The sequence below is a fragment of the Eulemur rufifrons genome, chromosome 8 (genome assembly GCF_041146395.1).
Source record: "Eulemur rufifrons isolate Redbay chromosome 8, OSU_ERuf_1, whole genome shotgun sequence".
NCBI classification, from domain to species: Eukaryota; Metazoa; Chordata; class Mammalia; order Primates; family Lemuridae; genus Eulemur; species Eulemur rufifrons.
The window spans coordinates 58,423,900-58,438,912 of record NC_090990.1 but is presented as its reverse complement, the minus strand read 5'-3'; the positions used below and the strand labels follow the sequence as shown (position 1 = coordinate 58,438,912).

The window sequence follows — 15,013 nt, the reverse complement described above, 5'->3', positions numbered from 1 at the left end:
CCAACCTCTTCTTGCTTGTAAGGTTTCAGTTGAGAAATCTGGCATAATTTGGACGGGCTTTCCTTTGTATGTTACTTGTTTCTTTCTCCTTACAGCTCGAAGAAAGGACTCTTTAGTGCATATTTTGGTCAGTCTGATGACTGCATGACATGGTGTCTTCCTATTTGGTATGAATCTGCCAGGGGTTCTTTGAGCTTCTTGAACCTGTATATCTAGAGTTTTGGCAAGGCCTGGGAAATTGTCTTCAATTATATCTTCAAATAGCTTATCCAACCCTTGCTTATTGTCTTCTTCACCCTCAGGAATGCCGATAAGTCTCACGTTAGGCTTCTTCACATAATCCCACATTTCTTGTAGACTCTTGTCTTTTCTCTTATTTCTTTGCTCTATCTCTGTGACTGATTTATTTAATTAGAAAGTGTTATCTTTGATCTCTGAGATTCTTTCTTCTGTTTGATCTACCCAGCTCTTGAGACTTTCCACTGTGTTTTGTAGCTCCCTGAATAAATTCTTCATTTCTAGGAGTTCAGTTTGATTTTTCTACAATAATTCGATTTCTTTAGTGAATTTTTCTTCCAAGTCCTGAATTTTTTTTTGTGGTTTCTTTGTGTTGGTTATCCATTTTTTTCTTGCATAATATTCAGCTTATTTATGATCCATGTTTGAAATTCTTCCTGTGACATGTTGCTATTTTGAATCTGGTTTGTGTCAATTGGTAGAGACCTGGTATTCCTCTTTGGGGGCAAGATTTCAGTTTGATTCTTTATACTGCCAGAGTTCTTTTGCTGATCCCTTCCCATCTGGATCAATCGTTAGATCCCTTCTTTCAGCTTTAGTCTGGATAGAGACAGGCTGTGCACACTGTTCTTAGGCTGTGTAGCAGCCTACCTGACTTGCTTCCTTTTTCACTAGGGGGAGCCTGTTATGTGTTGTTTAGGATTTTGCTACCTCAGCTTGGGGGCTGCTTCTGTTGGGTCCAGTCCCAGAGAATTAATTTGACCTAAAATCTATTTGACGAGTCAAGTCACTGAGCTGTGCTGGATGCAGATGGAAAGAGTCCTTTTCTTGTCTCTTCCTCTCCAGAGGTGGTTTCTGCCTCTCTCTGTGTGAAAAACAGTGGCTAGGGGGCGGGGGAGGTGCCCTTGCTCACCCAGCGCCCTAGCTACTGCAGCTCCCGTGGGCAATGGTCTGCCCTGTCCCAATGTCTGCAAGGTCCATGCTCCACTCCCTCGCAACTGGGGAAGCACTCAGTGTTCACGCAAAGGCGGAGCTGCTAGTGGGAGTCCACGGACTAGAGGAGGGAGCCGCCAGGGAGCCACCCAGTACTCAATCGCTCCGCAGTGGCTAGGTTGTGGACCCCAACAATGGCAGCTTCCCGTCCGCAGATTGCTGGCGGTGGGGGTGAATGTTCAAGGTCTGGCAGGGGCCGGAGGAGCCAGGGATTGAAGGAGCCCAGCTGCCCGCAGTCTCCAGAATAGAAACCTGCCAAGTAAATGAGACAGTTCGGTGTCTCCTAGCTGCCTTTCTCTGCAGCCTAGAGCAAACCCTCCCCTGCCAGGCGCAGTCCATGCACAGAGCTCTGGGGGTCCAAAATGCCTCCTGCTAATGTCTCCTCTCCGCAGAGCCCCACGTCTCCCACGGTGATTCTGCACTGACTTTAGGCAGATCCCTAATTGAATGGGTGTGGAGGTCAGTGGGGAGAACAAGCCGCTTTCCTGTTGGGCTCAACCCGCCTCACTCGCTGGTGAGGCGGGTACAGCCCTCCGGCGCTCCACTCTTTATGGTCAGTCCTGCACTTTCCAGATTTTCGCGATCTTATTTCCCATTCACCTCAGTCTTTTCTTGCTTTATGTGTCCCACGCTGATTCTCCATGTATTCACACCGCTGTTCTTGTGGGGGAGCGATCCTCTAGCATTGTGGCAGACTGAGATCCATGACTTCCCCTCCGGGAGCACGAATCCAGGAGGTCACCTCCACTCCGCCATCTTCTCTATATGCTTCAGTACAAGGACTTCTTAATTATTTAAGTTTAAAGATAAAGTTATGCTTGGATTCATCTATTCATTCATTTGTTCACCATTTATTTATTTATTTATTTATTTATTTTTTTGAGACAGAGTCTCACTCTGTTGCCCGGGCTAGAGTGAGTGCCGTGGCATCATCCTAGCTCACAGCAACCTCAAACTCCTGGGCTTAAGTGATCCTACTGCCTCAGCCTCCCAAGTAGCTGGGACTACAGGCATGCGCCACCATGCCCGGCTAATTTTTTGTATATATATATTTTAGTTGTCCATATAATTTCTTTCTATTTTTAGTAGAGACGGGGTCTCACTCTTGCTCAGGCTGGTCTTGAACTCCTGACCTCGAGCGATCCACCCGCCTCGGCCTCCCAGAGTGCTAGGATTACAGGCGTGAGCCACCACGCCCGGCCACCATATATTTATTGAACACTGAATTATGTACCAGGTTCTGGGCAAAACACTAGGGATACAGTGATGAACATGACAGACAATGAAAAGTACATTAGTAAAGGGCCTGGAAGGGGCAGGTAAACAAATATGTAAACTAGAGAATATCATACAGGGATTGATATCATGAAGAAATAAAATAGAATGATGTACTAGAAAGTGATTATGAGGTTACTTTATTTATTTATTTTATTTATTTTTTTTGAGGCAGAGTCTCGCTCTCTTGCCTGGGCTAGAGTGCCGTAGTGTCAGCCTAGCTCACAGCAACCTCAAACTCCTGGGCTCAAGCAATCCTTCTGCCTCAACCTCCTGAGTAGCTGGGTCTACAGGCATGTGCCACCATGCCCGGCTAATTTTTTCTATATATTTTTAGTTGTCCAGCTAATTTCTTTCTATTTTTAGTAGAGATGGGGTCTCACTCTTGCTCAGGCTGGTCTCAAACTCCTGAACTCGAGCGATCCTCCTGCCTCGGCCTCCCAGAGTGCTAGGATTACAGGTGTGAGCCACTGCGCCCAGCCATGAGGTTACTTTAGATTGTATGAAGAGGTGACATTTGTACTAGGAAACAAGTGATGAAGAGTCATTTGCATGCCAAGAACTGAAACACAGTACTGCAGGCCTTAAGGCAGGAATGAGTTTGCAGCTCAGCATGTTCAAGGCCAGTTCAGCTGGAGTGTAGCGTGTGAAGTAGAGACAGGTAGGGAGAGGCCAGATTTTTTTTTTTAATTTCAAAATATTAAGGGGTACAAATGTTTTTGGTTATATAGATCATGTTTTTTTAATGCTTGAGTCACGGCTATAAGTGTGGAGAGGCCAAATCTTTTTGCCCATAAAAAGAGGTATAGATTTTAAGTGCAATGGGAAGCCATTGGATACTCATTTGGGAGAGTAGCTTTCCTACAGCAGCACCCTAGGCCAAGTAAGATGACCCAATGGACTTCACTTTTTTAAAAGGTCTGGTTATACTAATGTATCCTCTCTTACTATTCACCAAAATACCTACAATATTTTTGGCTGAGATGTTGATAGCATCTCTAGGAATCTCTGCTTAAAAAAACAATTCTAGAGAGAATGAGGACTAATTCAGCATTTAGTACAGATGATCAGATTAGTCACCCACCTGGCCAGCCTCTCAAAGCAAGTAAGTCTTATGAAAAACATACTGTAATTGTAGGAAGGTGGATTGTGAAGGGTCTAGAACATGACTATACAGTAGGCGGAATGCAGAAGACAGCACGTGGGGCTCCTAGGTAACGGAAAGGGGTCCATGGAAGGAAGAAAAGAGCGACAGGAAAAGGGAAACAGGGAAGCCTCTAAGGCAACATCAGCCCATTCATTTTGCCACAAGAAACAGAAGCATGATGTGAGAATGTTCCAAGAGAAACACTCTCATTCAAGCACAGAAAAAGTTCAAATCAGGGTACCTTTATACTTTTGACTGATCTTTTTCTAGTGACACATTTGTAACAATAAAAGCACATAGGCTTTTACAAGATCTCTTTGATTTTTATAATCATTATGTGGTTGTTCTTATGGATTAAAGACCTCACAGATGAAAACAGCATGAAAATATTAATGATGATGCCATTTGTTGGAGATAGGTGCTTGACAGCTAGTTAGCAGGGAAATTATGCTCTTGGGTGTCAGATCTTAGTGTGATGTTGGAGAGGGGGAAATGGGGTTTGTTGGATGATTTTCTTCCCCCTAAGCATTTGTCATTAGAAGATGCTGTGATATTTGGGAAGATATAAATAATAATTGATTACTTTAATGCTATCCACTGCCTACTCCCACCTCCAAACTGTTTCTTTGCCAAAGATTAATAATGAAAATTATACAAAGAATTTTGGTAGCTTCAGGCCTTTGTTCATTCCCCTCCCGCTCTTTCTTTAAACTCCAAGTGGCTCTTTTGAGGTTAGCAAGGCTGGTAGTACCTTAGGGATTATGTAATTAAGAATGGGGTCTAGCCCTTAGTGATACTGTAACATAATGTGTTTATGACATCAGCTTTTTTTTCACAGTAGTGAGAATCAAGGCATGTTAAAAATTAGAAGGAAGTCTCAATGTTTATAGGGTTATTGAAGGAATGATACAGTGAGAGGTGAGTGATGCTGCCAAATATGAATAGTCTATGTCTATAAGGAATTTTGTCAAGTTCGTTGTTGTAAATGCATATTCTATACAAGTCAAGAAATATACACACACAAACACACACACACATATATATGTACGTGTGTGTATGTGTGTATATGTTGTGAAGTCTAAATATAAATTGGGAACTGAGCTCTCTCTTTCTACATGTATACACACATATATATATATATACACACACACACACACACACACATACACATACATAATAGACTTCTGTTCCGACTTTATTTTCAGACTTCATTCTTTATACATGTGAGCATGGTAATATCATCTACATTTTTACATATGAGAAAATCAAGATACAAAGACATTAGGTGCTTTCTTGAGGTCTGACAGTAAATTATGTACTGCAGATAGAGACGTAACCAAGCCCCATGAATCTTTTTCCTTTGTCTACATTCAGTATTTTAATATCTGTTCCCTTTTCTCAAGGTCTATCAAGTCTAACATAGAAAGGTAGATCATCAACTTTCTTACCCTGCTGAATCAAGAAGATGCTATATTGTCTTATCCTTTCCCCAGAAGTGTCACAACTTTATTGTTTGTGATCCACCATTAGAATGAAAAATACATTGCTAACACAAAGTAGGCTAACAGCTCACAGATGCTAAAATGATATTATATTGGAGGTTTTAGGGCTCTCTAGAGATGGAAAGACAAGACAAGGGAAACAAATGTTCTCTCTTTTTGAAGTGGCATAAACAGGGAAAGATCCTTCTGGGTTAACTTTGAGTGGATTGAAATTATTTTGCCTTCCATATGGTAAGCCTTCAAGATGGCCCTCAAAGTTCCTTACCTACTGGTATTCACACTCTTTCCTACTCCCCTCCCAGACTGAATCTCAGCTGACCTGTGTGATCAGTAGAGTACAGCAGAAAACTAGGTCATACGTAAAGGCCTGGTGGCTTCTGCCTTGCTCTTATGTGTCCTTTGCTCTCTTGTGTTACTCATTTTGGGGAAAATCAGCTACCATGTGGCGAAAACACACATCCCCTGGAGAGGCTCATGTGGGAAGGAACTGAAGCCTCCTGCTAATAGCCAACACCAACAAGCTAGTCATGTGAGGGGTCTATCTTGGAAACAGATACTCCAGCCAAGTCCAGCCTTCAGATGTCTGTAGCTTCAGCCAACATCTGACTGAATTTCCTGATTAACCCTGAGCTAGAACTGTCCAACCAAGCTGCTTCTGGTTTCCTGAATCATAGTAACTATGAGAGATAATAAATGCTTACTGTTGTCTTAAGCCGCTAAATTTAGGGGTAATTTTTTACATAGCATTAGATAATGAATACACCTGTGGTTCATTATATTTGCACCTCTATCTTGGAAGGTAGGGACCCCCTCACTGGTATTTAGATATTGGGGAAGACATTGTGTGTGTGAAAGAATATTAAAAAAACCTGCATGATAATGGAATTAATTTATTTGTTTATACAATCGCTGTAGAGTTTCCCCTGTACCCCACCTGCTGTTTCGAGGATCCTGAGAAAAAAAGGGACACTCTAATTCATAATCTTTATTACCGGTCTCATCAGTAACCTTGAGTCTTAATCCTTATTCCTAATTAGTGAATGAGGCTGGAAACCTGAAGTTCTCGTTTCCTGTTTCCGTTGAGTTCCTTGTGGCAACTTGTTTTCTCCTCTGCTTTTTTGGTACTCATTCCTAGCTCCTCTGGTTCACTTAGTTTAGAAGGTGCCTTCCAAATAGAAGCATCACAAAACTAAAAACCAGAGTGATAAAGAAAACACAAAAGCCCTAACATCCCCCAATAGCCCCAGACTTCACAGCCCCCCAAACTGAAAAGATAGAATATCCTTTAAAACCTAAAATATTTCATTCTCACCACAAAGAAATGATAAGTGGGTGAGGTAATAAATATGTTAAATAGCTTGATTTAGCCATTCCAAAATATATACATATATCAAAATATCATGTACGCCATAAATTGTCTTTTTTAATAGACAATTTTTTGTCTACTAAAAAAGAAAAAAAGAACAAAACAAAACAGAGACCTAAAATCTTCCAATAAAAACCTCTCCAACTGTATTTATCTACTCGTCTTTACCAAAGAAGCCTTTCCCCCTCACAGCCCACCTAGTCCTCTGGAGACTGAGAAAGAAGATAAAGAAGAAAGGACAGAATATAAACTATTAATAGTACAACCTCTATGGAAAACAGTATGGAGATTCCTCAAAGAACTAAAAGTAAACCTACCATTCAATCCAGCAATTCCACTACTGGGTATCTACCCAAAAGAAAAGAAATCAATTTATAAAAAAAAACACCTTCACTCGTATGTTTATCGCAGTACAAATCACAATTGAAAAGATATGGGGCCGGGCGCAGTGGCTCACGCCTGTAATCCTAGCACTCTGGGAGGCCGAGGCGGGTGGATCGCTCGAGGTCAGGAGTTCGAGACCAGCCTGAGCAAGAGCGAGACCCCATCTCTACCAAAAATAGAAAGAAATTATATGGACAACTAAAATATATATATACAAAAAATTAGCTGGGCATGGTGGCGCATGCCTGTAGTCCCAGCTACTAGGGAGGCTGAGGCAGTAGGATCGCTTAAGCCCAGGAGTTTGAGGTTGCTGTGAGCTAGGCTGACGCCACAGCACTCACTCTAGCCTGGGCAACAGAGCGAGACTCTGTCTAAAAAAAAAAAAAAAAAAGAAAAGAAAAGATATGGAACCAACTTAAAAGCCCATCAACTGATGAGTGGATAAAGAAAATGTGGTCTGTATACACACACACACACACACACACACACACCATGGAGTACTACTCAGGCATAACAAGGAATGAAATAATGTCTTTTGCAGCAACTTGGATGGAACTGGAGACCATTATCCTAAACGAAGTATCTCAGGAAGGAAAGGAAAAACAAATACCACATGTTCTCATTTATAAGTGGGAGCTAAACAATGGGTATATGTAGTCATAAAGGGGTGTAATGGACATTGGAAACTAAGAAGTAGGGAGGTGGAAGGGTGAGGGCTAAAAATCTACCTATCAGGTACAATGTACGCTATTCTGGTGATGAGTACACCGAAAGCCCTGACTTTAGCATTATACAATTCATTCATGTAACAAAAAACACTGATACTCTCTAAATCTATTGAAATGAAAAAAAAAAAAAAAAGAAAAAAGAAAAAAGGAGAAAGCTGCCATCCCTTCTACTTCAAGGTGGGATATTAGCCTACTTTATTTTATTCATTCATTTATTCCTTTAGCCATTCAACAAATATTAGTTGATCACTTACTCTGTGATGCATCAGAGAACAAAATAATTTCTTCATGAAGTTTACATTCTATATAGAGAAGACAGATAATGAATAAAAAACATAAACAAATTTTTGATTTAAAAATTGAGAAGTGCAATGAAAGAAAGAAAAAAAATTGAGCATGGTAGGAGGATTTGAAGTGATGGTTTTGGAATGATGGACAGAGCCAACTCTAAGTATTAACAGGGTGTTTAAGGTAGGACTAATTGAAAAGATAATATTGAGGGAGGTGAGGTAGTTATCCATGGAAGGGGAAGAGCCTCTAGAAAAAGAGAAAAGCAAGGGGAAAGACCCTAAGATAAGAGCATACCTGATGTGTTTGATTAACAGAAAGGAAACCAAGTCATATTAGCAAGGATAGAAATAGGAAAGAAGGTGAGAAAGATTAGAGAGGACCAAATCATATTAGGCTCTTTAGACAGTTTTAAGGACTTTGCCTTTTACCCTGAATAAAATGGGGCACCATTGCAGGTTTTGAACAGAGGAGTAATATGATCTGGCTTACATTTTTTTTTTTTTTTTTATGGAATGCTTCACGAATTTGCGTGTCATCCTTGCACATGGGGCCATACTTATCTTCTCTGTATCATTGCAATTTTAGTATATGTGCTGCACATTTTAAAAGAATTACTGTGGCCACAATATGTAGGGATAAGGAGAAGCTGGAAGACAAGTATGGAATCTTTTGCAATAATTCAGTTGAGATTTCCTCCTTTTTTATGGCTAAATAATATTCCATTGTGTCTGTGTACAGGAATAGATGAACGAATAAAGAAAATTTGGTGTGTGTACATACATGTGCATATATATGTATATGTGCATATATACATGTCAGTTCCATATCTTGTGTATTGTGAATAATGATGCAGTGAACATGAGAGGGCAGATATCTCTTCAAGATACTGATTCCATTTCCTTTGGATATTTACCCAGAAGTGGGATTGCTGGATTATATGATAGCTCTATTTTTAATTTTTTGAGGAACCTCTATACTGTTTTCCATAATGGCTATACCAATTTACGTTCCTACTGACAGGGGTTCCCTTTTCTACACACTCTCTTCAATACTTGTCTCTTGTCTTTTTGATAGTAGCCATCCTGACAGGTATGAGGTGATATCTCATTGTAATTTTTATTTGCATTTCTGTGATGATTAGTGATACCTATACCTGTCGACTATTTGTATGTTTTATTTGGAAAAAATGTCCATTCAGATCCTTTGCTCATTTTTTCACTAGGTTATTTACTTTTTTTTGCTGTTGAATTACAGCAACATGTATGAGCCTGGAGGACATTCTACTAAGTGAATTTAACTAGGCACAAAAAGACAAATATTGTATGGTCTCATTTACATGTGTAATCTAAAAATGTAGAAGCAGAGAGTAGAACAGTGACAGAGGCTGAGGGCCTCAGGAAAATGAGATGTTGGTCAAAGGGTACAAACTTTTAATTATTGGATAAACAAGCTCTGGGGATCTAATGTGCAGCAGAGATGGTGATGGGTGTGTTACTTAATTTGGTTGTGATGATTATTCCACAGTGTATACATATACCAAATCATCATGTTGTACACTTTGAATATATACGATCTTTATTTGTTAATTAAACATTTTAAAATGGAAATTTTAAAAATAAATAAAATAATTGTTTACAAAAAATAATTCAGTGAGAGATGATAGTGGCATTTATTAGGATAGTAGCAGTGGAGGACTTGAGATGTGGGAAGATACTGAATATATTTTGAAAGTGGGACTAATGTGTGAAGCGTGAAGAAATGTGAAGTGTGAAGGAAAGAAAGGAGTTATCATAGGTGATGGCACAATTTTTGGCCTGAACAAGTAAGAGAGGATGGAGCTGCCATTAACTGATACTGGAAGATTATGGTTGGGGCAAGTTTAGGGGGAAGGATCAGGAGTTTAGTCTTAGACACATTTGGGTTTGAAATATTTATTTGATTATCCAAGTGGAGATGACAAGTTGGAAGTTGGAGTGTGGGAGAGAGGGCTGGGATGATGATATGAATTTGGAAGTTATCAGCACATAGGTGGTATTTAAGACGATAGACTGGATGACTCAATGGGAGTTGAGTGCAGGTTGAGAGAAATGAGCCTAGGGTTATTCCATTATTAAGAGGTTAGTGAGAAGGGGAGGAACCAGTAAAAGAAATTGAGAAGGAGCAACTGGTAAGTAAGGGGGAAATCAAGAGAATGTGGGGTCCTGGACCCAAGGAAGAAAATGTGTCAAGCTGGAGAATAATCAGCTGTGTCAAATGCTGCTGATAGTTCCAGTAAGATCAGGGTTGACACTGACTACTGGATTAATAAATTGAAGGTCACCAAAGATCGTGACAAAGGAAATTTAGGTGTAGTGGTGGCAATGATGCTTTAAATGGGATAGGTTAAGAGATAATGAGGAGGAGAAAAATTAGAGACAGTATAGTCAACTCTTTTGAGGGGTTTTGCTGCAAGAGATTAAAGAAATGATGCTATGGGGATGGGAGTTGTAGAGTTGAAAAAAGATTTGCTTTTTTTAAGATGGAAGAAATAATAGCAGATTTTGTCCGTTGTTAGTTACTATTTGCTTTTTGAGGTGGTTTTTAACCTCTCTTTCACTATTTTAAATTTTGGCTGCTTTTCATGACAGTTGCCTAAGGAGATTGGGATGAATTTGTGTAGAACGCTACTATATCACTTAGTTCTAGGGATGTTTCTCTTTTATCTTATTTTATGCCTTTAAATACATTATCTTTAAGAAACATTAAATGCGGTATTAAAGGAGATGTAGAAACTAACTTCCTGACAAAATATTAATAGTTAATAAAATATACCACAGTAGAAGAAAGTTGCCAGGAGAGAAAAGTTTGCCAGTCATCTTTCACTGGCTGTAGCAGTCCATTCTCTCAGCTGAAAAGCTCTTAAGAAACTAAAGAAAAAATCAAAAATATTTTGTGTAGGGACAAGCCTAGTGGTTCTCAACCAGGGAGAGACATTTTTTGATTTTCATGACTGGGGTGGTGCTAGTGGCATCTAGTGGGTAGAGACCAGGGACGCTGTTATCATTCTATGTGCACAATACAGTCTCCCACAACAAAGGATTATGTGGTTCAAATTGTCACTTGTGCCAAGATTGGGAAACTCTGGGCCAGCCTCATCCTTTTTCCATTATTCCTGAGAGAAGATAGGAAGCTGCTTCTGAAAAAGGGACCCTGAGAGTGAGTTTCATCTATCCCATTGTTCTATGTTTAGATGAGGCACTGCTTTCTAATAAACACAGTTCAAAATAAAGACATGTTTTTTTTTCTTTGTCTTTGCTTTGTCTGTGCCTCTCTTTCCTTCTCTGGATTCCCATAGTATATAATGGTTTTATAACCTTCAGTAGTTTTCAATTAGGGCCATGACATTAGAGGAACATTAAAGTCATGGGGAAAAATGCCTTGTTCAATCAAGGAACCACAATTTCCCGTTGCTGATGCCTATTCTGCATCTGTCTGACAACTCTGAAAGAAAGGATCAAGAATAGGGTGACTTGTTAAGCTCTGACTCTTCTATAGCTCTGCAATGTGAAAGGAGGGGCAGCCTCCAGGGCATCTTTTCTGAAGCTTTTTTTGGCCATTAGGATTTTAGAGGAGAGCTGCATGCTTAATAACTCTACCTTCTAGGTGTGCTTTATCTGATAAGGGAGGCTCTGAGGAAACTCACGACCCGTCCTAAGTGCTTGTCGAGTGAAAATGTTCTTGTAGGATCAAAATTTTAAAACCCAGTTTTAAAAGAAGCAATTTAATAGCCTCTGACATATTCAACATAAAAATAAATAAAAGAAGCCATTTAAAATCCTTGCATTTTAAAAACCTGAAGGACAGATTCTTTATATAAATTTTGTAGCTCATTGATTGTTTCAGTGTTCATATCTAAAGACAAAAATAAAAATTTTAAATTGATATTTTATTAAAAATTTATTATTTCTCCAGGTTTGTCTGACAACAAAAATGAAAAGTTATTTTAAGGTTAGCCTATGATTTTGTACATTTTGTAGGTATAAATTAAAAAAACCCAAAAGTCATAAAATTTTTAAAAAAGGTAAAAGCTACTTACTGGGCATTCATACTTCACCAATTCGTATTAACAATGTCTTTCACTTTGAATTAAGCTCTTTTTTCTCCTTATTCATGTTAGCCGTTTATTCACACTACTTTTGTTTGGCTGCAGGAGAATGTCATCACATTCTTTACCAATGGCAATGACATTGATCTTGCTGATTTAACACCTTTCCTTCAGTGAAAGTGTATTGGTGACTAAAGGAGGACCATTGCATTGTTAAAAAAAAGTTTGATCATAAATAGATGTATCTAGAGATATCTTAGCTGTGTGAGGTATGATAGGCTTGAAATTATAAGAATAGCTTGGGAATCCAGTCCTCCCCATCCTTCTTAACCACTAAGAAAGTCTTACATTAAAACGTAAACTTTTTCAAACTTTATGGAAGCTGCATTGAATAATTATCACACCTCTCACAAAATTTTATTTAGTAATCTATAGAAAGATCACAAAGATAAAAAAGGAGGTCATAGCCTTCACTTGGCTAATTCTAAGATCAAGACTCCTAATGGTTTAACTTCTGTAAATTCTCACTACCTGATTCTGAGTTAACATTAGCTATGTTGAAGAGTAGGCAAATTAATAGATTATGAATAAGTTTATATGGGTCAAGAGAGGCATTTAACTTATTTGGGAAAAAAACATTTTTAAGTTTTTGACAGCACTAAATGGTAGAAAAGTATACTAATTAGAAATAATCATTTACTAAAACAAATCTTTGAGGTAGTCTAATGGGTAATATCACTAGCTAATTGCTTAGATTATATTAAAGGACTGGAATATCTCTTGAACATTTAGAATTTTTATGGGTCCAGAATTCTTTTCCTTCAGTTGGCCATGTTTAATGAGGTTTTATGCTGAATCTTGTATTTCTGAAAATGGAGTTTTTGTATGTATTGAGGCTGAGAATTTTGAGAACTGTTATTGTCAGACCAGTTTCTCAGGAATCATCAGAAAACGAGTGGGGACTGGGAAAGTGGTTAGATGGTGTCCTTGAGTGATCTTTATGAGAGGGCTATTTATAAGAGATTTCCAGAATAAAGATGCAGTCTTTTCATTGCTTTATATATGCTAAAACTTTTTTCTTGGAATCAGCCAGACCTTGAGATAGCTCTTTACCCAGCTTGTGTTATTTTGGTCCCTATAGAAGTGCTTTTGCTGATTTGTGCTTAGCTATTATAACACTGATTGGCATTGAGAAACTTGACATTGTATGAAGTTCAAGAATGTTATTTCTTGTACTGATCACTACTTCACCAAGAATCTGCATTATGAGGATCTGATGGAGAAATTTCTCTGAAACGTCACTAGCCAAGAGTGGACAATGTGAGTCATGGAACTTGTGTTTCCCCCTATGGGTAGACAGGAAGCTCAGATTGAATTTGAGCTCACTTCTTACTCAAGACTATGTTGTTGTAAGTCATTCACTTGATTTCATTTTGTTTTTCATGTATTTATTCTTTCCCCTCATTGTCTCTTTTTATGTATAGTCATGCATCACTTAATGGTGGGACTACATTCTGAGACATGTGTCATTAGGCAATTTCATTGTTGCAAGGGGCCTATTTTTCCTAGGCTACAAACCTGCATAGCATGCTACTGTACTGAATGCTGTAGGCAATTGTGACACAATGGCAAGTACTTGCATATCTAAGCATAGAAAAGGTACAGTAAAAATACAATATTATAATCCTATGGGACCACAATTATGTATGTGATTTGTTGTTGGTTTGTTGTTGACCAAAATGTTGCTAAGTGGTGCATGACTGCTTTGTTTTGCTGTATTGTATGCATTTTTATAAACTACTTTAAGTATTCTTTGCAACAAGATGAATTATAAACAAATATTGGGTGAGACAGTTCACAAAGGTTAAATAATTTACTCAAAGTCATAAAATAGTAATTTGCAGAGTTAGTATTTAAAACTAGATGTAGCCCCAAACAATTCTGTACAAACAACACAACACTGAAGAAGTTTTGGGAAACAAAACTTAGGTTTTGTTGGGTCCTACCCTCCTAACTAAACTTTTTGTCCCCCTCATTTTTGTAGGTTACCACCTAGTCTTTGTTCATGTATAATTTTCCATAGTTGTGATTTTATGTAATGGAATCTTTATCCATCTGCTTGCTATCGGCAAGCCGAGAATCCTTGATTCCACCTTCTCCCTCATGTCCTCTTTCCAGGCCTCTGCTCAACCCAATTAAGTCAGTCACTGTTATTGATCCTAGGTATCTGTGTTTCTCTATCTCCACTGCCACAAATGCAATTCAGTGTTCATCATTTCTAGTACAGATTAGACCACCTCTGCACTAACGGGTCTCCTTGCTTTAGCCTTAGTCTCCTCCAATTTATTTTTACACTACTGCAAACATGATACTCCTAAAAGACAACTCTGATCATTTCACATCCCTAAAATCCAATAATGGCTTTCTCTTAGCTATACAGGACAAATCAAAGTTCCATAGCAAAGCATATAAGGCTAGGATCTGACCCACGATTACCTTCTCAGCTTCATTTCCCACCACTTCCCACATCCACACTGATTTTAATGATCCCACCTCACTAAATACTGGGGGCCACATCCATTCTTTTATGCTTCTCTGCCTTCATGATGTTGTTGTTTGGGTTTGTGTGTGTGTATGTGTGTATGTGGGGGTGTTATTTGTGTGTAATTCTGAAAATTCCTATTTATTCTTCCAGATCAGTACAAATGTCACTTTTCTGTAAAACTTCTCCCATCTTCTCCTCTACCACCACTTCATCCTTGTTGCTCCCATAACATCTTGCATATACCTCTATTAGTGTTCTTAGATTGATTTAAAAAGTGGAGTTTTCATATCCCTCTCCTTTCTCAGTCTTGATGTGGGTCTTCAGCCCTACCTCTGCCTTGAAGCAAAAGGAACCAAAAACTTGATCTGAAATCAGTCAGTGGCTTAATATCCCAGGGTCAGAGTGTAGGCCTAATCTATTCCTGTCTCCCCGTTCTGGCAACACTATTGATTAGTTTAAGG

General features: G+C 38.9%; 1 pseudogene; it reads right to left on the bottom strand.

The window, feature by feature from the left end:
- Positions 1-8,424: 8,424 nt before the first annotated feature.
- On the bottom strand, positions 8,425-8,522 carry LOC138391087 (U6 spliceosomal RNA; annotated as a pseudogene).
- Positions 8,523-15,013: the final 6,491 nt, after the last annotated feature.